Source organism: Hyperolius riggenbachi, chromosome 9 (genome assembly GCF_040937935.1).
Source record: "Hyperolius riggenbachi isolate aHypRig1 chromosome 9, aHypRig1.pri, whole genome shotgun sequence".
NCBI classification, from domain to species: Eukaryota; Metazoa; Chordata; class Amphibia; order Anura; family Hyperoliidae; genus Hyperolius; species Hyperolius riggenbachi.
In genome coordinates, this window is record NC_090654.1 from 203887242 (window position 1) to 203911588 (window position 24347).

Consider the following 24347-nt stretch of genomic DNA (forward strand, 5'->3'; position numbering starts at 1 on the left):
TTCTTTCTCCTTGCAACTTTCTTACTCTTTTTGTCTGACTTTTTTTCTTTTTTTCAGTATGATATGTATGCATATATAAACAATCTTTTTTTACAGGTCACTTTGTGTGCATTTCATGGGTAGTATTTTATATCTGTTATTGAATGTGGTAATGCATGTAAATTGGTATCTCTTTTTTTGTGTTGTCTCTCTTCTGTTTTCCCACACATGGCGGTCGACAAATGTTTTTCATGGTGAAGAAGAGTTGTGCATGTGAATTGTTATGGCGGTGGCAGTTGGGCGTATTTGTTTTTTCACATTCACTGTGCAGGTTTTGCACACTAACTGCTAAAGAAAATAATTCTGGAGAGGAATAGGGTGGCTATTGGGGAGGAGGAGGCCACAGTACAGGGTGGGCCATTCATATGGATACACCTTAATTTGGCTATTTATATGGTTACATAAGTTTATGTGAATGGTGAAATTAACAAACAAAACCACCACTATTGGTCTGACACTAACCCACATTGGATAGATCACTCCAAGACTGTTGGAACAAAAAAATTGATGGTATGATGTTGTATATGGGGTGTATACATAGATCAGGTGTATCCATATAAATGGCCCACCCTGTAGTATCCTTTAGTTTTACAAATGTGTAATATTTTATATCTTTCATTGTATGCGTAAATGCATGTATGTTGTTTTCTCTTTTTCTGTGTTGTCTCTCTTCTGTTTTCTTACAGATGGCGGTCGACAAATGTTTTTCATGGTGAAGAAGAGTTGTGCATGTGAATTGTTATGGCGGTGGCAGTTGGGCGTATTTGTTTTTTCACATTCACTGTGCAGGTTTTGCACACTAACTGCTAAAGGAAATAAATCTGGAGAGGAATAGGGTGGCTATTGGGGAGGAGGAGGCCACAGTAGAGGGTGGGCCATTCATATGGATACACCTTAATTTGGCTATTTATATGGTTACATAAGTTTATGTGAATGGTGAAATTAACAAACAAAACCACCACTATTGGTCTGACACTAACCCACATTGGATAGATCACTCCAAGACTGTTGGAACAAAAAAAATGATGATATGATGTTGTATATGGGGTGTATACATAGATCAGGTGTATCCATATAAATGGCCCACCCTGTAGTATTCTTTAGTTTTGCAATGTGTAATATTTTATATCTTCCAATGTATGTGTAAATGCATGTATGCTGTTTTCTCTTTTTCTGTGTTGTCTCTCTTCTGTTTTCTTACAGATGGCGGCCGGTCGACAAGTATTTTTCATGTTGAAAAGGAGTTTGGCATTGGGTTTGTTATAACATGTATTTGTTCTTTCTCCTTGCAACTTTCTTACTCTTTTTGTCTGACTTTTTTTCTCTTTTTCAGTATGATATGTATGCATATATAAACAATCTTTTTTTACAGGTCACTTTGTGTGCATTTCATGGGTAGTATTTTATATCTGTTATTGAATGTGGTAATGCATGTAAATTGGTATCTCTTTTTTTGTGTTGTCTCTCTTCTGTTTTCCCACAGATGGCGGTCGACAAATGTTTTTCATGGTGAAGAAGAGTTGTGCATGTGAATTGTTATGGCGGTGGCAGTTGGGCGTATTTGTTTTTTCACATTCACTGTGCAGGTTTTGCACACTAACTGCTAAAGAAAATAAATCTGGAGAGGAATAGGGTGGCTATTGGGGAGGAGGAGGCCACAGTACAGGGTGGGCCATTCATATGGATACACCTTAATTTGGCTATTTATATGGTTACATAAGTTTATGTGAATGGTGAAATTAACAAACAAAACCACCACTATTGGTCTGACACTAACCCACATTGGATAGATCACTCCAAGACTGTTGGAACAAAAAAATTGATGGTATGATGTTGTATATGGGATGTATACATAGATCAGGTGTATCCATATAAATGGCCCACCCTGTAGTATTCTTTAGTTTTGCAATGTGTAATATTTTATATCTTCCATTGTATGTGTAAATGCATGTATGCTGTTTTCTCTTTTTCTGTGTTGTCTCTCTTCTGTTTTCTTACAGATGGCGGCCGGTCGACAAGTATTTTTCATGTTGAAGAGGAGTTTGGCATTGGGTTTGTTATAACATGTATTTGTTGTTTCTCCTTGCAACTTTCTTACTCTTTTTGTCTGACTTTTTTTCTCTTTTTCAGTATGATATGTATGCATATATAAACAATCTTTTTTTACAGGTCACTTTGTGTGCATTTCATGGGTAGTATTTTATATCTGTTATTGAATGTGGTAATGCATGTAAATTGGTATCTCTTTTTTTGTGTTGTCACTCTTCTGTTTTCTTACAGATAGCGGTCGACAAGTGTTTTTCATAGTGAAGAAGAGTTGTGCATGTGAATTGTTATGGCGGTGGCAGTTGGGCGTATTTGTTTCTTCACATTCACTGTGCAGATTTTGCACACTAACTGTTAAAGAAAATAAATCTGGAGAGGAATAGGGTGGCTATTGGGGAGGAGGAGGCCACAGTACAGGGTGGGCCATTCATATGGATACACCTTAATTTGGCTATTTATATGGTTACATAAGTTTATGTGAATGGTGAAATTAACAAACAAAACCACCACTATTGGTCTGACACTAACCCACATTGGATAGATCCCTCCAAGACTGTTGGAACAAAAAAATTGATGGTATGATGTTGTATATGGGGTGTATACATAGATCAGGTGTATCCATATAAATGGCCCACCCTGTAGTATCCTTTAGTTTTACAAATGTGTAATATTTTATATCTTTCATTGTATGCGTAAATGCATGTATGTTGTTTTCTCTTTTTCTGTGTTGTCTCTCTTCTGTTTTTTTACAGATGGCGGTCGACAAATGTTTTTCATGGTGAAGAAGAGTTGTGCATGTGAATTGTTATGGCGGTGGCAGTTGGGCGTATTTGTTTTTTCACATTCACTGTGCAGGTTTTGCACACTAACTGCTAAAGAAAATAAATCTGGAGAGGAATAGGGTGGCTATTGGGGAGGAGGAGGCCACAGTACAGGGTGGGCCATTCATATGGATACACCTTAATTTGGCTATTTATATGGTTACATAAGTTTATGTGAATGGTGAAATTAACAAACAAAACCACCACTATTGGTCTGACACTAACCCACATTGGATAGATCACTCCAAGACTGTTGGAACAAAAAAAATGATGGTATGATGTTGTATATGGGGTGTATACATAGATCAGGTGTATCCATATAAATGGCCCACCCTGTAGTATTCTTTAGTTTTGCAATGTGTAATATTTTATATCTTCCATTGTATGTGTAAATGCATGTATGCTGTTTTCTCTTTTACTGTGTTGTCTCTCTTGTTTTCTTACAGATGGCGGCCGGTCGACAAGTATTTTTCATGTTGAAAAGGAGTTTGGCATTGGGTTTGTTATAACATGTATTTGTTCTTTCTCCTTGCAACTTTCTTACTCTTTTTGTCTGACTTTTTTTCTCTTTTTCAGTATGATATGTATGCATATATAAACAATCTTTTTTTACAGGTCACTTTGTGTGCATTTCATGGGTAGTATTTTATATCTGTTATTGAATGTGGTAATGCATGTAAATTGGTATCTCTTTTTTTGTGTTGTCTCTCTTCTGTTTTCCCACACATGGCGGTCGACAAATGTTTTTCATGGTGAAGAAGAGTTGTGCATGTGAATTGTTATGGCGGTGGCAGTTGGGCGTATTTGTTTTTTCACATTCACTGTGCAGGTTTTGCACACTAACTGCTAAAGAAAATAATTCTGGAGAGGAATAGGGTGGCTATTGGGGAGGAGGAGGCCACAGTACAGGGTGGGCCATTCATATGGATACACCTTAATTTGGCTATTTATATGGTTACATAAGTTTATGTGAATGGTGAAATTAACAAACAAAACCACCACTATTGGTCTGACACTAACCCACATTGGATAGATCACTCCAAGACTGTTGGAACAAAAAAAATGATGATATGATGTTGTATATGGGGTGTATACATAGATCAGGTGTATCCATATAAATGGCCCACCCTGTAGTATTCTTTAGTTTTGCAATGTGTAATATTTTATATCTTCCATTGTATGTGTAAATGCATGTATGCTGTTTTCTCTTTTTCTGTGTTGTCTCTCTTCTGTTTTCTAACAGATGGCGGCCGGTCGACAAGTATTTTTCATGTTGAAGAGGAGTTTGGCATTGGGTTTGTTATAACATGTATTTGTTCTTTCTCCTTGCAACTTTCTTACTCTTTTTGTCTGACTTTGTTTCTCTTTTTCAGTATGATATGTATGCATATATAAACAATCTTTTTTTACAGGTCACTTTGTGTGCATTTCATGGGTAGTTTTTTTTATCTGTTATTGAATGTGGTAATGCATGTACATTGGTATCTCATTTTTTGTGTTGTCTCTCTTCTGTTTTCCCACAGATGGCGGTCGACAAATGTTTTTCATGGTGAAGAAGAGTTGTACATGTGAATTGTTATGGCGGTGGCAGTTGGGCGTATTTGTTTTTTCACATTCACTGTGCAGGTTTTGCACACTAACTGCTAAAGAAAATAAATCTGGAGAGGAATAGGGTGGCTATTGGGGAGGAGGAGGCCACAGTACAGGGTGGGCCATTCATATAGATACACCTTAATTTGGCTATTTATATGGTTACATAAGTTTATGTGAATGGTGAAATTAACAAACAAAACCACCACTATTGGTCTGACACTAACCCACATTGGATAGATCACTCCAAGACTGTTGGAACAAAAAAATTGATGGTATGATGTTGTATATGGGGTGTATACATAGATCAGGTGTATCCATATAAATGGCCCACCCTGTAGTATTCTTTAGTTTTGCAATGTGTAATATTTTATATCTTCCATTGTATGTGTAAATGCATGTATGCTGTTTTCTCTTTTTCTGTGTTGTCTCTCTTCTGTTTTCTTACAGATGGCGGCCGGTCGACAAGTATTTTTCATGTTGAAGAGGAGTTTGGCATTGGGTTTGTTATAACATGTATTTGTTGTTTCTCCTTGCAACTTTCTTACTCTTTTTGTCTGACTTTTTTTCTCTTTTTCAGTATGATATGTATGCATATATAAACAATCTTTTTTTACAGGTCACTTTGTGTGCATTTCATGGGTAGTATTTTATATCTGTTATTGAATGTGGTAATGCATGTAAATTGGTATCTCTTTTTTTGTGTTGTCACTCTTCTGTTTTCTTACAGATAGCGGTCGACAAGTGTTTTTCATAGTGAAGAAGAGTTGTGCATGTGAATTGTTATGGCGGTGGCAGTTGGGCGTATTTGTTTCTTCACATTCACTGTGCAGATTTTGCACACTAACTGTTAAAGAAAATAAATCTGGAGAGGAATAGGGCGGCTATTGGGGAGGAGGAGGCCACAGTACAGGGTGGGCCATTCATATGGATACACCTTAATTTGGCTATTTATATGGTTACATAAGTTTATGTGAATGGTGAAATTAACAAACAAAACCACCACTATTGGTCTGACACTAACCCACATTGGATAGATCCCTCCAAGACTGTTGGAACAAAAAAATTGATGGTATGATGTTGTATATGGGGTGTATACATAGATCAGGTGTATCCATATAAATGGCCCACCCTGTAGTATCCTTTAGTTTTACAAATGTGTAATATTTTATATCTTTCATTGTATGCGTAAATGCATGTATGTTGTTTTCTCTTTTTCTGTGTTGTCTCTCTTCTGTTTTCTTACAGATGGCGGTCGACAAATGTTTTTCATGGTGAAGAAGAGTTGTGCATGTGAATTGTTATGGCGGTGGCAGTTGGGCGTATTTGTTTTTTCACATTCACTGTGCAGGTTTTGCACACTAACTGCTAAAGAAAATAAATCTGGAGAGGAATAGGGTGGCTATTGGGGAGGAGGAGGCCACAGTACAGGGTGGGCCATTCATATGGATACACCTTAATTTGGCTATTTATATGGTTACATAAGTTTATGTGAATGGTGAAATTAACAAACAAAACCACCACTATTGGTCTGACACTAACCCACATTGGATAGATCACTCCAAGACTGTTGGAACAAAAAAAATGATGGTATGATGTTGTATATGGGGTGTATACATAGATCAGGTGTATCCATATAAATGGCCCACCCTGTAGTATTCTTTAGTTTTGCAATGTGTAATATTTTATATCTTCCATTGTATGTGTAAATGCATGTATGCTGTTTTCTCTTTTTCTGTGTTGTCTCTCTTGTTTTCTTACAGATGGCGGCCGGTCGACAAGTATTTTTCATGTTGAAAAGGAGTTTGGCATTGGGTTTGTTATAACATGTATTTGTTCTTTCTCCTTGCAACTTTCTTACTCTTTTTGTCTGACTTTTTTTCTCTTTTTCAGTATGATATGTATGCATATATAAACAATCTTTTTTTACAGGTCACTTTGTGTGCATTTCATGGGTAGTATTTTATATCTGTTATTGAATGTGGTAATGCATGTAAATTGGTATCTCTTTTTTTGTGTTGTCTCTCTTCTGTTTTCCCACACATGGCGGTCGACAAATGTTTTTCATGGTGAAGAAGAGTTGTGCATGTGAATTGTTATGGCGGTGGCAGTTGGGCGTATTTGTTTTTTCACATTCACTGTGCAGGTTTTGCACACTAACTGCTAAAGAAAATAATTCTGGAGAGGAATAGGGTGGCTATTGGGGAGGAGGAGGCCACAGTACAGGGTGGGCCATTCATATGGATACACCTTAATTTGGCTATTTATATGGTTACATAAGTTTATGTGAATGGTGAAATTAACAAACAAAACCACCACTATTGGTCTGACACTAACCCACATTGGATAGATCACTCCAAGACTGTTGGAACAAAAAAATTGATGGTATGATGTTGTATATGGGGTGTATACATAGATCAGGTGTATCCATATAAATGGCCCACCCTGTAGTATCCTTTAGTTTTACAAATGTGTAATATTTTATATCTTTCATTGTATGCGTAAATGCATGTATGTTGTTTTCTCCTTTTCTGTGTTGTCTCTCTTCTGTTTTCTTACAGATGGCGGTCGACAAATGTTTTTCATGGTGAAGAAGAGTTGTGCATGTGAATTGTTATGGCGGTGGCAGTTGGGCGTATTTGTTTTTTCACATTCACTGTGCAGGTTTTGCACACTAACTGCTAAAGAAAATAAATCTGGAGAGGAATAGGGTGGCTATTGGGGAGGAGGAGGCCACAGTACAGGGTGGGCCATTCATATGGATACACCTTAATTTGGCTATTTATATGGTTACATAAGTTTATGTGAATGGTGAAATTAACAAACAAAACCACCACTATTGGTCTGACACTAACCCACATTGGATAGATCACTCCAAGACTGTTGGAACAAAAAAAATGATGATATGATGTTGTATATGGGGTGTATACATAGATCAGGTGTATCCATATAAATGGCCCACCCTGTAGTATTCTTTAGTTTTGCAATGTGTAATATTTTATATCTTCCATTGTATGTGTAAATGCATGTATGCTGTTTTCTCTTTTTCTGTGTTGTCTCTCTTCTGTTTTCTTACAGATGGCGGTCGACAAATGTTTTTCATGGTGAAGAAGAGTTGTGCATGTGAATTGTTATGGCGGTGGCAGTTGGGCGTATTTGTTTTTTCACATTCACTGTGCAGGTTTTGCACACTAACTGCTAAAGAAAATAAATCTGGAGAGGAATAGGGTGGCTATTGGGGAGGAGGAGGCCACAGTACAGGGTGGGCCATTCATATGGATACACCTTAATTTGGCTATTTATATGGTTACATAAGTTTATGTGAATGGTGAAATTAACAAACAAAACCACCACTATTGGTCTGACACTAACCCACATTGGATAGATCACTCCAAGACTGTTGGAACAAAAAAAATGATGATATGATGTTGTATATGGGGTGTATACATAGATCAGGTGTATCCATATAAATGGCCCACCCTGTAGTATTCTTTAGTTTTGCAATGTGTAATATTTTATATCTTCCATTGTATGTGTAAATGCATGTATGCTGTTTTCTCTTTTTCTGTGTTGTCTCTCTTCTGTTTTCTTACAGATGGCGGCCGGTCGACAAGTATTTTTCATGTTGAAAAGGAGTTTGGCATTGGGTTTGTTATAACATGTATTTGTTCTTTCTCCTTGCAACTTTCTTACTCTTTTTGTCTGACTTTTTTTCTCTTTTTCAGTATGATATGTATGCATATATAAACAATCTTTTTTTACAGGTCACTTTGTGTGCATTTCATGGGTAGTATTTTATATCTGTTATTGAATGTGGTAATGCATGTAAATTGGTATCTCTTTTTTTGTGTTGTCTCTCTTCTGTTTTCCCACAGATGGCGGTCGACAAATGTTTTTCATGGTGAAGAAGAGTTGTGCATGTGAATTGTTATGGCGGTGGCAGTTGGGCGTATTTGTTTTTTCACATTCACTGTGCAGGTTTTGCACACTAACTGCTAAAGAAAATAAATCTGGAGAGGAATAGGGTGGCTATTGGGGAGGAGGAGGCCACAGTACAGGGTGGGCCATTCATATGGATACACCTTAATTTGGCTATTTATATGGTTACATAAGTTTATGTGAATGGTGAAATTAACAAACAAAACCACCACTATTGGTCTGACACTAACCCACATTGGATAGATCACTCCAAGACTGTTGGAACAAAAAAATTGATGGTATGATGTTGTATATGGGATGTATACATAGATCAGGTGTATCCATATAAATGGCCCACCCTGTAGTATTCTTTAGTTTTGCAATGTGTAATATTTTATATCTTCCATTGTATGTGTAAATGCATGTATGCTGTTTTCTCTTTTTCTGTGTTGTCTCTCTTCTGTTTTCTTACAGATGGCGGCCGGTCGACAAGTATTTTTCATGTTGAAGAGGAGTTTGGCATTGGGTTTGTTATAACATGTATTTGTTGTTTCTCCTTGCAACTTTCTTACTCTTTTTGTCTGACTTTTTTTCTCTTTTTCAGTATGATATGTATGCATATATAAACAATCTTTTTTTACAGGTCACTTTGTGTGCATTTCATGGGTAGTATTTTATATCTGTTATTGAATGTGGTAATGCATGTAAATTGGTATCTCTTTTTTTGTGTTGTCACTCTTCTGTTTTCTTACAGATAGCGGTCGACAAGTGTTTTTCATAGTGAAGAAGAGTTGTGCATGTGAATTGTTATGGCGGTGGCAGTTGGGCGTATTTGTTTCTTCACATTCACTGTGCAGATTTTGCACACTAACTGTTAAAGAAAATAAATCTGGAGAGGAATAGGGTGGCTATTGGGGAGGAGGAGGCCACAGTACAGGGTGGGCCATTCATATGGATACACCTTAATTTGGCTATTTATATGGTTACATAAGTTTATGTGAATGGTGAAATTAACAAACAAAACCACCACTATTGGTCTGACACTAACCCACATTGGATAGATCCCTCCAAGACTGTTGGAACAAAAAAATTGATGGTATGATGTTGTATATGGGGTGTATACATAGATCAGGTGTATCCATATAAATGGCCCACCCTGTAGTATCCTTTAGTTTTACAAATGTGTAATATTTTATATCTTTCATTGTATGCGTAAATGCATGTATGTTGTTTTCTCTTTTTCTGTGTTGTCTCTCTTCTGTTTTCTTACAGATGGCGGTCGACAAATGTTTTTCATGGTGAAGAAGAGTTGTGCATGTGAATTGTTATGGCGGTGGCAGTTGGGCGTATTTGTTTTTTCACATTCACTGTGCAGGTTTTGCACACTAACTGCTAAAGAAAATAAATCTGGAGAGGAATAGGGTGGCTATTGGGGAGGAGGAGGCCACAGTACAGGGTGGGCCATTCATATGGATACACCTTAATTTGGCTATTTATATGGTTACATAAGTTTATGTGAATGGTGAAATTAACAAACAAAACCACCACTATTGGTCTGACACTAACCCACATTGGATAGATCACTCCAAGACTGTTGGAACAAAAAAAATGATGGTATGATGTTGTATATGGGGTGTATACATAGATCAGGTGTATCCATATAAATGGCCCACCCTGTAGTATTCTTTAGTTTTGCAATGTGTAATATTTTATATCTTCCATTGTATGTGTAAATGCATGTATGCTGTTTTCTCTTTTTCTGTGTTGTCTCTCTTGTTTTCTTACAGATGGCGGCCGGTCGACAAGTATTTTTCATGTTGAAAAGGAGTTTGGCATTGGGTTTGTTATAACATGTATTTGTTCTTTCTCCTTGCAACTTTCTTACTCTTTTTGTCTGACTTTTTTTCTCTTTTTCAGTATGATATGTATGCATATATAAACAATCTTTTTTTACAGGTCACTTTGTGTGCATTTCATGGGTAGTATTTTATATCTGTTATTGAATGTGGTAATGCATGTAAATTGGTATCTCTTTTTTTGTGTTGTCTCTCTTCTGTTTTCCCACACATGGCGGTCGACAAATGTTTTTCATGGTGAAGAAGAGTTGTGCATGTGAATTGTTATGGCGGTGGCAGTTGGGCGTATTTGTTTTTTCACATTCACTGTGCAGGTTTTGCACACTAACTGCTAAAGAAAATAATTCTGGAGAGGAATAGGGTGGCTATTGGGGAGGAGGAGGCCACAGTACAGGGTGGGCCATTCATATGGATACACCTTAATTTGGCTATTTATATGGTTACATAAGTTTATGTGAATGGTGAAATTAACAAACAAAACCACCACTATTGGTCTGACACTAACCCACATTGGATAGATCACTCCAAGACTGTTGGAACAAAAAAATTGATGGTATGATGTTGTATATGGGGTGTATACATAGATCAGGTGTATCCATATAAATGGCCCACCCTGTAGTATCCTTTAGTTTTACAAATGTGTAATATTTTATATCTTTCATTGTATGCGTAAATGCATGTATGTTGTTTTCTCCTTTTCTGTGTTGTCTCTCTTCTGTTTTCTTACAGATGGCGGTCGACAAATGTTTTTCATGGTGAAGAAGAGTTGTGCATGTGAATTGTTATGGCGGTGGCAGTTGGGCGTATTTGTTTTTTCACATTCACTGTGCAGGTTTTGCACACTAACTGCTAAAGAAAATAAATCTGGAGAGGAATAGGGTGGCTATTGGGGAGGAGGAGGCCACAGTACAGGGTGGGCCATTCATATGGATACACCTTAATTTGGCTATTTATATGGTTACATAAGTTTATGTGAATGGTGAAATTAACAAACAAAACCACCACTATTGGTCTGACACTAACCCACATTGGATAGATCACTCCAAGACTGTTGGAACAAAAAAAATGATGATATGATGTTGTATATGGGGTGTATACATAGATCAGGTGTATCCATATAAATGGCCCACCCTGTAGTATTCTTTAGTTTTGCAATGTGTAATATTTTATATCTTCCATTGTATGTGTAAATGCATGTATGCTGTTTTCTCTTTTTCTGTGTTGTCTCTCTTCTGTTTTCTTACAGATGGCGGTCGACAAATGTTTTTCATGGTGAAGAAGAGTTGTGCATGTGAATTGTTATGGCGGTGGCAGTTGGGCGTATTTGTTTTTTCACATTCACTGTGCAGGTTTTGCACACTAACTGCTAAAGAAAATAAATCTGGAGAGGAATAGGGTGGCTATTGGGGAGGAGGAGGCCACAGTACAGGGTGGGCCATTCATATGGATACACCTTAATTTGGCTATTTATATGGTTACATAAGTTTATGTGAATGGTGAAATTAACAAACAAAACCACCACTATTGGTCTGACACTAACCCACATTGGATAGATCACTCCAAGACTGTTGGAACAAAAAAAATGATGATATGATGTTGTATATGGGGTGTATACATAGATCAGGTGTATCCATATAAATGGCCCACCCTGTAGTATTCTTTAGTTTTGCAATGTGTAATATTTTATATCTTCCATTGTATGTGTAAATGCATGTATGCTGTTTTCTCTTTTTCTGTGTTGTCTCTCTTCTGTTTTCTTACAGATGGCGGCCGGTCGACAAGTATTTTTCATGTTGAAAAGGAGTTTGGCATTGGGTTTGTTATAACATGTATTTGTTCTTTCTCCTTGCAACTTTCTTACTCTTTTTGTCTGACTTTTTTTCTCTTTTTCAGTATGATATGTATGCATATATAAACAATCTTTTTTTACAGGTCACTTTGTGTGCATTTCATGGGTAGTATTTTATATCTGTTATTGAATGTGGTAATGCATGTAAATTGGTATCTCTTTTTTTGTGTTGTCTCTCTTCTGTTTTCCCACAGATGGCGGTCGACAAATGTTTTTCATGGTGAAGAAGAGTTGTGCATGTGAATTGTTATGGCGGTGGCAGTTGGGCGTATTTGTTTTTTCACATTCACTGTGCAGGTTTTGCACACTAACTGCTAAAGAAAATAAATCTGGAGAGGAATAGGGTGGCTATTGGGGAGGAGGAGGCCACAGTACAGGGTGGGCCATTCATATGGATACACCTTAATTTGGCTATTTATATGGTTACATAAGTTTATGTGAATGGTGAAATTAACAAACAAAACCACCACTATTGGTCTGACACTAACCCACATTGGATAGATCACTCCAAGACTGTTGGAACAAAAAAATTGATGGTATGATGTTGTATATGGGATGTATACATAGATCAGGTGTATCCATATAAATGGCCCACCCTGTAGTATTCTTTAGTTTTGCAATGTGTAATATTTTATATCTTCCATTGTATGTGTAAATGCATGTATGCTGTTTTCTCTTTTTCTGTGTTGTCTCTCTTCTGTTTTCTTACAGATGGCGGCCGGTCGACAAGTATTTTTCATGTTGAAGAGGAGTTTGGCATTGGGTTTGTTATAACATGTATTTGTTGTTTCTCCTTGCAACTTTCTTACTCTTTTTGTCTGACTTTTTTTCTCTTTTTCAGTATGATATGTATGCATATATAAACAATCTTTTTTTACAGGTCACTTTGTGTGCATTTCATGGGTAGTATTTTATATCTGTTATTGAATGTGGTAATGCATGTAAATTGGTATCTCTTTTTTTGTGTTGTCACTCTTCTGTTTTCTTACAGATAGCGGTCGACAAGTGTTTTTCATAGTGAAGAAGAGTTGTGCATGTGAATTGTTATGGCGGTGGCAGTTGGGCGTATTTGTTTCTTCACATTCACTGTGCAGATTTTGCACACTAACTGTTAAAGAAAATAAATCTGGAGAGGAATAGGGTGGCTATTGGGGAGGAGGAGGCCACAGTACAGGGTGGGCCATTCATATGGATACACCTTAATTTGGCTATTTATATGGTTACATAAGTTTATGTGAATGGTGAAATTAACAAACAAAACCACCACTATTGGTCTGACACTAACCCACATTGGATAGATCCCTCCAAGACTGTTGGAACAAAAAAATTGATGGTATGATGTTGTATATGGGGTGTATACATAGATCAGGTGTATCCATATAAATGGCCCACCCTGTAGTATCCTTTAGTTTTACAAATGTGTAATATTTTATATCTTTCATTGTATGCGTAAATGCATGTATGTTGTTTTCTCTTTTTCTGTGTTGTCTCTCTTCTGTTTTCTTACAGATGGCGGTCGACAAATGTTTTTCATGGTGAAGAAGAGTTGTGCATGTGAATTGTTATGGCGGTGGCAGTTGGGCGTATTTGTTTTTTCACATTCACTGTGCAGGTTTTGCACACTAACTGCTAAAGAAAATAAATCTGGAGAGGAATAGGGTGGCTATTGGGGAGGAGGAGGCCACAGTACAGGGTGGGCCATTCATATGGATACACCTTAATTTGGCTATTTATATGGTTACATAAGTTTATGTGAATGGTGAAATTAACAAACAAAACCACCACTATTGGTCTGACACTAACCCACATTGGATAGATCACTCCAAGACTGTTGGAACAAAAAAAATGATGGTATGATGTTGTATATGGGGTGTATACATAGATCAGGTGTATCCATATAAATGGCCCACCCTGTAGTATTCTTTAGTTTTGCAATGTGTAATATTTTATATCTTCCATTGTATGTGTAAATGCATGTATGCTGTTTTCTCTTTTTCTGTGTTGTCTCTCTTCTGTTTTCTTACAGATGGCGGCCGGTCGACAAGTATTTTTCATGTTGAAAAGGAGTTTGGCATTGGGTTTGTTATAACATGTATTTGTTCTTTCTCCTTGCAACTTTCTTACTCTTTTTGTCTGACTTTTTTTCTCTTTTTCAGTATGATATGTATGCATATATAAACAATCTTTTTTTACAGGTCACTTTGTGTGCATTTCATGGGTAGTATTTTATATCTGTTATTGAATGTGGTAATGCATGTAAATTGGTATCTCTTTTTTTGTGTTGTCTCTCTTCTGTTTTCCCACACATGGCGGTCGACAAATGTTTTTCATGGTGAAGAAGAGTTGTGCATGTGAATTGTTATGGCGGTGGCAGTTGGGCGTATTTGTTTTTTCACATTCACTGTGCAGGTTTTGCACACTAACTGCTAAAGAAAATAATTCTGGAGAGGAATAGGGTGGCTATTGGGGAGGAGGAGGCCACAGTACAGGGTGGGCCATTCATATGGATACACCTTAATTTGGCTATTTATATGGTTACATAAGTTTATGTGAATGGTGAAATTAACAAACAAAACCACCACTATTGGTCTGACACTAACCCACATTGGATAGATCACTCCAAGACTGTTGGAACAAAAAAATTGATGGTATGATGTTGTATATGGGGTGTATACATAGATCAGGTGTATCCATATAAATGGCCCACCCTGTAGTATCCTTTAGTTTTACAAATGTGTAATATTTTATATCTTTCATTGTATGCGTAAATGCATGTATGTTGTTTTCTCTTTTTCTGTGTTGTCTCTCTTCTGTTTTCTTACAGATGGCGGTCGACAAATGTTTTTCATGGTGAAGAAGAGTTGTGCATGTGAATTGTTATGGCGGTGGCAGTTGGGCGTATTTGTTTTTTCACATTCACTGTGCAGGTTTTGCACACTAACTGCTAAAGAAAATAAATCTGGAGAGGAATAGGGTGGCTATTGGGGAGGAGGAGGCCACAGTACAGGGTGGGCCATTCATATGGATACACCTTAATTTGGCTATTTATATGGTTACATAAGTTTATGTGAATGGTGAAATTAACAAACAAAACCACCACTATTGGTCTGACACTAACCCACATTGGATAGATCACTCCAAGACTGTTGGAACAAAAAAAATGATGATATGATGTTGTATATGGGGTGTATACATAGATCAGGTGTATCCATATAAATGGCCCACCCTGTAGTATTCTTTAGTTTTGCAATGTGTAATATTTTATATCTTCCATTGTATGTGTAAATGCATGTATGCTGTTTTCTCTTTTTCTGTGTTGTCTCTCTTCTGTTTTCTTACAGATGGCGGCCGGTCGACAAGTATTTTTCATGTTGAAAAGGAGTTTGGCATTGGGTTTGTTATAACATGTATTTGTTCTTTCTCCTTGCAACTTTCTTACTCTTTTTGTCTGACTTTTTTTCTCTTTTTCAGTATGATATGTATGCATATATAAACAATCTTTTTTTACAGGTCACTTTGTGTGCATTTCATGGGTAGTATTTTATATCTGTTATTGAATGTGGTAATGCATGTAAATTGGTATCTCTTTTTTTGTGTTGTCTCTCTTCTGTTTTCCCACAGATGGCGGTCGACAAATGTTTTTCATGGTGAAGAAGAGTTGTGCATGTGAATTGTTATGGCGGTGGCAGTTGGGCGTATTTGTTTTTTCACATTCACTGTGCAGGTTTTGCACACTAACTGCTAAAGAAAATAAATCTGGAGAGGAATAGGGTGGCTATTGGGGAGGAGGAGGCCACAGTACAGGGTGGGCCATTCATATGGATACACCTTAATTTGGCTATTTATATGGTTACATAAGTTTATGTGAATGGTGAAATTAACAAACAAAACCACCACTATTGGTCTGACACTAACCCACATTGGATAGATCACTCCAAGACTGTTGGAACAAAAAAATTGATGGTATGATGTTGTATATGGGATGTATACATAGATCAGGTGTATCCATATAAATGGCCCACCCTGTAGTATTCTTTAGTTTTGCAATGTGTAATATTTTATATCTTCCATTGTATGTGTAAATGCATGTATGCTGTTTTCTCTTTTTCTGTGTTGTCTCTCTTCTGTTTTCTTACAGATGGCGGCCGGTCGACAAGTATTTTTCATGTTGAAGAGGAGTTTGGCATTGGGTTTGTTATAACATGTATTTGTTGTTTCTCCTTGCAACTTTCTTACTCTTTTTGTCTGACTTTTTTTCTCTTTTTCAGTATGATATGTATGCATATATAAACAATCTTTTTTTACAGGTCACTTTGTGTGCATTTCATGGGTAGTATTTTATATCTGTTATTGAATGTGGTAATGCATGTAAATTGGTATCTCTTTTTTTGTGTTGTCACTCTTCTGTTTTCTTACAGATAGCGGTCGACAAGTGTTTTTCATAGTGAAGAAGAGTTGTGCATGTGAATTGTTATGGCGGTGGCAGTTGGGCGTATTTGTTTCTTCACATTCACTGTGCAGATTTTGCACACTAACTGTTAAAGAAAATAAATCTGGAGAGGAATAGGGTGGCTATTGGGGAGGAGGAGGCCACAGTACAGGGTGGGCCATTCATATGGATACACCTTAATTTGGCTATTTATATGGTTACATAAGTTTATGTGAATGGTGAAATTAACAAACAAAACCACCACTATTGGTCTGACACTAACCCACATTGGATAGATCCCTCTAAGACTGTTGGAACAAAAAAATTGATGGTATGATGTTGTATATGGGGTGTATACATAGATCAGGTGTATCCATATAAATGGCCCACCCTGTAGTATCCTTTAGTTTTACAAATGTGTAATATTTTATATCTTTCATTGTATGCGTAAATGCATGTATGTTGTTTTCTCTTTTTCTGTGTTGTCTCTCTTCTGTTTTCTTACAGATGGCGGTCGACAAATGTTTTTCATGGTGAAGAAGAGTTGTGCATGTGAATTGTTATGGCGGTGGCAGTTGGGCGTATTTGTTTTTTCACATTCACTGTGCAGGTTTTGCACACTAACTGCTAAAGAAAATAAATCTGGAGAGGAATAGGGTGGCTATTGGGGAGGAGGAGGCCACAGTACAGGGTGGGCCATTCATATGGATACACCTTAATTTGGCTATTTATATGGTTACATAAGTTTATGTGAATGGTGAAATTAACAAACAAAACCACCACTATTGGTCTGACACTAACCCACATTGGATAGATCACTCCAAGACTGTTGGAACAAAAAAATTGATGGTATGATGTTGTATATGGGGTGTATACATAGATCAGGTGTATCCATATAAATGGCCCACCCTGTAGTATCCTTTAGTTTTACAAATGTGTAATATTTTATATCTTTCATTGTATGCGTAAATGCATGTATGTTGTTTTCTCTTTTTCTGTGTTGTCTCTCTTCTGTTTTCTTACAGATGGCGGTCGACAAATGTTTTTCATGGTGAAGAAGAGTTGTGCATGTGAATTGTTATGGCGGTGGCAGTTGGGCGTATTTGTTTTTTCACATTCACTGTGCAGGTTTTGCACACTAACTGCTAAAGAAAATAAATCTGGAGAGGAATAGGGTGGCTATTGGGGAGGAGGAGGCCACAGTACAGGGTGGGCCATTCATATGGATACACCTTAATTTGGCTATTTATATGGTTACATAAGTTTATGTGAATGGTGAAATTAACAAACAAAACCACCACTATTGGTCTGACACTAACCCACATTGGATAGATCACTCCAAGACTGTTGGAACAAAAAAAATGATGGTATGATGTTGTATATGGGGTGTATACATAGATCAGGTGTATCCATATAAATGGCCCACCCTGTAGTATTCTTTAGTTTTGCAATGTGTAATATTTTATATCTTCCATTGTATGTGTAAATGCATGTATGCTGTTTTCTCTTTTTCTGTGTTGTCTCTCTTCTGTTTTCTAACAGATGGCGGCCGGTCGACAAGTATTTTTCATGTTGAAGAGGAGTTTGGCATTGGGTTTGTTATAACATGTATTTGTTCTTTCTCCTTGCAACTTTCTTACTCTTTTTGTCTGACTTTGTTTCTCTTTTTCAGTATGATATGTATGCATATATAAACAATCTTTTTTTACAGGTCACTTTGTGTGCATTTCATGGGTAGTTTTTTTTATCTGTTATTGAATGTGGTAATGCATGTAAATTGGTATCTCTTTTTTTGTGTTGTCTCTCTTCTGTTTTCCCACAGATGGCGGTCGACAAATGTTTTTCATGGTGAAGAAGAGTTGTACATGTGAATTGTTATGGCGGTGGCAGTTGGGCGTATTTGTTTTTTCACATTCACTGTGCAGGTTTTGCACACTAACTGCTGAAGAAAATAAATCTGGAGAGGAATAGGGTGGCTATTGGGGAGGAGGAGGCCACAGTACAGGGTGGGCCATTCATATGGATACACCTTAATTTGGCTATTTATATGGTTACATAAGTTTATGTGAATGGTGAAATTAACAAACAAAACCACCACTATTGGTCTGACACTAACCCACATTGGATAGATCACTCCAAGACTGTTGGAACAAAAAAATTGATGGTATGATGATGTATATGGGGTGTATACATAGATCAGGTGTATCCATATAAATGGCCCACCCTGTAGTATTCTTTAGTTTTGCAATGTGTAATATTTTATATCTTCCATTGTATGTGTAAATGCATGTATGCTGTTTTCTCTTTTTCTGTGTTGTCTCTCTTCTGTTTTCTTACAGATGGCGGCCGGTCGACAAGTATTTTTCATGTTGAAGAGGAGTTTGGCATTGGGTTTGTTATAACATGTATTTGTTGTTTCTCCTTGCAACTTTCTTACTCTTTTTGTCTGACTTTTTTTCTCTTTTTCAGTATGATATGTATGCATATATAAACAATCTTTTTTTACAGGTCACTTTGTGTGCATTTCATGGGTAGTATTTTATATCTGTTATTGAATGTGGTAATGCATGTAAATTGGTATCTCTTTTTTTGTGTTGTCACTCTTCTGTTTTCTTACAGATAGCGGTCGACAAGTGTTTTTCATAGTGAAGAAGAGTTGTGCATGTGAATTGTTATGGCGGTGGCAGTTGGGCGTATTTGTTTCTTCACATTCACTGTGCAGATTTTGCACACTAACTGTTAAAGAAAATAAATCTGGAGAGGAATAGGGTGGCTATTGGGGAGGAGGAGGCCACAGTACAGGGTGGGCCATTCATATGGATACACCTTAATTTGGCTATTTATATGGTTACATAAGTTTATGTGAATGGTGAAATTAACAAACAAAACCACCACTATTGGTCTGACACTAACCCACATTGGATAGATCCCTCCAAGACTGTTGGAACAAAAAAATTGATGGTATGATGTTGTATATGGGGTGTATACATAGATCAGGTGTATCCATATAAATGGCCCACCCTGTAGTATCCTTTAGTTTTACAAATGTGTAATATTTTATATCTTTCATTGTATGCGTAAATGCATGTATGTTGTTTTCTCTTTTTCTGTGTTGTCTCTCTTCTGTTTTCTTACAGATGGCGGTCGACAAATGTTTTTCATGGTGAAGAAGAGTTGTGCATGTGAATTGTTATGGCGGTGGCAGTTGGGCGTATTTGTTTTTTCACATTCACTGTGCAGGTTTTGCACACTAACTGCTAAAGAAAATAAATCTGGAGAGGAATAGGGTGGCTATTGGGGAGGAGGAGGCCACAGTACAGGGTGGGCCATTCATATGGATACACCTTAATTTGGCTATTTATATGGTTACATAAGTTTATGTGAATGGTGAAATTAACAAACAAAACCACCACTATTGGTCTGACACTAACCCACATTGGATAGATCACTCCAAGACTGTTGGAACAAAAAAAATGATGGTATGATGTTGTATATGTGGTGTATACATAGATCAGGTGTATCCATATAAATGGCCCACCCTGTAGTATTCTTTAGTTTTGCAATGTGTAATATTTTATATCTTCCATTGTATGTGTAAATGCATGTATGCTGTTTTCTCTTTTTCTGTGTTGTTTCTCTTCTGTTTTCTTACAGATGGCGGCCGGTCGACAAGTATTTTTCATGTTGAAGAGGAGTTTGGCATTGGGTTTGTTATAACATGTATTTGTTCTTTCTCCTTGCAACTTTCTTACTCTTTTTGTCTGACTTTTTTTCTCTTTTTCAGTATGATATGTATGCATATATAAACAATCTTTTTTTACAGGTCACTTTGTGTGCATTTCATGGGTAGTATTTTATATCTGATATTGAATGTGGTAATGCATGTAAATTGGTATCTCTTTTTTTGTGTTTTCTCTCTTCTGTTTTCCCACAGATGGCGGTCGACAAATGTTTTTCATGGTGAAGAAGAGTTGTGCATGTGAATTGTTATGGCGGTGGCAGTTGGGCGTATTTGTTTTTTCACATTCACTGTGCAGGTTTTGCACACTAACTGCTAAAGAAAATAAATCTGGAGAGGAATAGGGTGGCTATTGGGGAGGAGGAGGCCACAGTACAGGGTGGGCCATTCATATGGATACACCTTAATTTGGCTATTTATATGGTTACATAAGTTTATGTGAATGGTGAAATTAACAAACAAAACCACCACTATTGGTCTGACACTAACCCACATTGGATAGATCACTCCAAGACTGTTGGAACAAAAAAATTGATGGTATGATGTTGTATATGGGGTGTATACATAGATCAGGTGTATCCATATAAATGGCCCACCCTGTAGTATTCTTTAGTTTTGCAATGTGTAATATTTTATATCTTCCATTGTATGTGTAAATGCATGTATGCTGTTTTCTCTTTTTCTGTGTTGTCTCTCTTCTGTTTTCTTACAGATGGCGGCCGGTCGACAAGTATTATTCATGTTGAAGAGGAGTTTGGCATTGGGTTTGTTATAACATGTATTTGTTGTTTCTCCTTGCAACTTTCTTACTCTTTTTGTCTGACTTTTTTTCTCTTTTTCAGTATGATATGTATGCATATATAAACAATCTTTTTTTACAGGTCACTTTGTGTGCATTTCATGGGTAGTATTTTATATCTGGTATTGAATGTGGTAATGCATGTAAATTGGTATCTCTTTTTTTGTGTTGTCACTCTTCTGTTTTCTTACAGATAGCGGTCGACAAGTGTTTTTCATAGTGAAGAAGAGTTGTGCATGTGAATTGTTATGGCGGTGGCAGTTGGGCGTATTTGTTTCTTCACATTCACTGTGCAGATTTTGCACACTAACTGTTAAATAAAATAAATCTGGAGAGGAATAGGGTGGCTATTGGGGAGGAGGAGGCCACAGTACAGGGTGGGCCATTCATATGGATACACCTTAATTTGGCTATTTATATGGTTACATAATTTTATGTGAATGGTGAAATTAACAAACAAAACCACCACTATTGGTCTGACACTAACCCACATTGGATAGATCCCTCCAAGACTGTTGGAACAAAAAAATTGATGGTATGATGTTGTATATGGGGTGTATACATAGATCAGGTGTATCCATATAAATGGCCCACCCTGTAGTATCCTTTGGTTTTACAAATGTGTAATATTTTATATCTTTCATTGTGTGCGTAAATGCATGTATGTTGTTTTCTCTTTTTCTGTGTTGTCTCTCTTCTGTTTTCTTACAGATGGCGGTCGACAAATGTTTTTCATGGTGAAGAAGAGTTGTGCATGTGAATTGTTATGGCGGTGGCAGTTGGGCGTATTTGTTTTTTCACATTCACTGTGCAGGTTTTGCACACTAACTGCTAAAGAAAATAAATCTGGAGAGGAATAGGGTGGCTATTGGGGAGGAGGAGGCCACAGTACAGGGTGGGCCATTCATATGGATACACCTTAATTTGGCTATTTATATGGTTACATAAGTTTATGTGAATGGTGAAATTAACAAACAAAACCACCACTATTGGTCTGACACTAACCCACATTGGATAGATCACTCCAAGACTGTTGGAACAAAAAAATTGATGGTATGATGTTGTATATGGGGTGTATACATAGATCAGGTGTATCCATATAAATGGCCCACCCTGTAGTATTCTTTAGTTTTGCAATGTGTAATATTTTATATCTTCCATTGTATGTGTAAATGCATGTATGCTGTTTTCTCTTTTTCTGTGTTGTCTCTCTTCTGTTTTCTTACAGATGGCGGCCGGTCGACAAGTATTTTTCATGTTGAAGAGGAGTTTGGCATTGGGTTTGTTATAACATGTATTTGTTCTTTCTCCTTGCAACTTTCTTACTCTTTTTGTCTGACTTTTTTTCTCTTTTTCAGTATGATATGTATGCATATATAAACAATCTTTTGTTACAGGTCACTTTGTGTGCATTTCATGGGTAGTTTTTTTTATCTGTTATTGAATGTGGTAATGCATGTAAATTGGTATCTCTTTTTTTGTGTTGTCTCTCTTCTGTTTTCCCACAGATGGCGGTCGACAAATGTTTTTCATGGTGAAGAAGAGTTGTACATGTGAATTGTTATGGCGGTGGCAGTTGGGCGTATTTGTTTTTTCACATTCACTGTGCAGGTTTTGCACACTAACTGCTAAAGAAAATAAATCTGGAGAGGAATAGGGTGGCTATTGGGGAGGAGGAGGCCACAGTGCAGGGTGGGCCATTCATATGGATACACCTTAATTTGGCTATTTATATGGTTACATAAGTTTATGTGAATGGTGAAATTAACAAACAAAACCACCACTATTGGTCTGACACTAACCCACATTGGATAGATCACTCCAAGACTGTTGGAACAAAAAAAATGATGGTATGATGTTGTATATGGGGTGTATACATAGATCAGGTGTATCCATATAAATGGCCCACCCTGTAGTATTCTTTAGTTTTGCAATGTGTAATATTTTATATCTTCCATTGTATGTGTAAATGCATGTATGCTGTTTTCTCTTTTTCTGTGTTGTCTCTCTTCTGTTTTCTTACAGATGGCGGCCGGTCGACAAGTATTTTTCATGTTGAAAAGGAGTTTGGCATTGGGTTTGTTATAACATGTATTTGTTCTTTCTCCTTGCAACTTTCTTACTCTTTTTGTCTGACTTTTTTTCTCTTTTTCAGTATGATATGTATGCATATATAAACAATCTTTTTTTACAGGTCACTTTGTGTGCATTTCATGGGTAGTATTTTATATCTGTTATTGAATGTGGTAATGCATGTAAATTGGTATCTCTTTTTTTGTGTTGTCTCTCTTCTGTTTTCCCACAGATGGCGGTCGACAAATGTTTTTCATGGTGAAGAAGAGTTGTGCATGTGAATTGTTATGGCGGTGGCAGTTGGGCGTATTTGTTTTTTCACATTCACTGTGCAGGTTTTGCACACTAACTGCTAAAGAAAATAAATCTGGAGAGGAATAGGGTGGCTATTGGGGAGGAGGAGGCCACAGTACAGGGTGGGCCATTCATATGGATACACCTTAATTTGGCTATTTATATGGTTACATAAGTTTATGTGAATGGTGAAATTAACAAACAAAACCACCACTATTGGTCTGACACTAACCCACATTGGATAGATCACTCCAAGACTGTTGGAACAAAAAAATTGATGGTATGATGTTGTATATGGGGTGTATACATAGATCAGGTGTATCCATATAAATGGCCCACCCTGTAGTATTCTTTAGTTTTGCAATGTGTAATATTTTATATCTTCCATTGTATGTGTAAATGCATGTATGCTGTTTTCTCTTTTTCTGTGTTGTCTCTCTTCTGTTTTCTTACAGATGGCGGCCGGTCGACAAGTATTTTTCATGTTGAAGAGGAGTTTGGCATTGGGTTTGTTATAACATGTATTTGTTGTTTCTCCTTGCAACTTTCTTACTCTTTTTGTCTGACTTTTTTTCTCTTTTTCAGTATGATATGTATGCATATATAAACAATCTTTTTTTACAGGTCATTTTGTGTGCATTTCATGGGTAGTTTTTTTATCTTTTATTGAATGTGGTAATGCATGTAAATTGGTATCTCTTTTTTTGTGTTGTCTCTCTTCTGTTTTCCCACAGATGGCGGTCGACAAATGTTTTTCATGGTGAAGAAGAGTTGTACATGTGAATTGTTATGGCGGTGGCAGTTGGGCGTATTTGTTTTTTTACATTCACTGTGCAGGTTTTGCACACTAACTGCTAAAGAAAATAAATCTGGAGAGGAATAGGGTGGCTATTG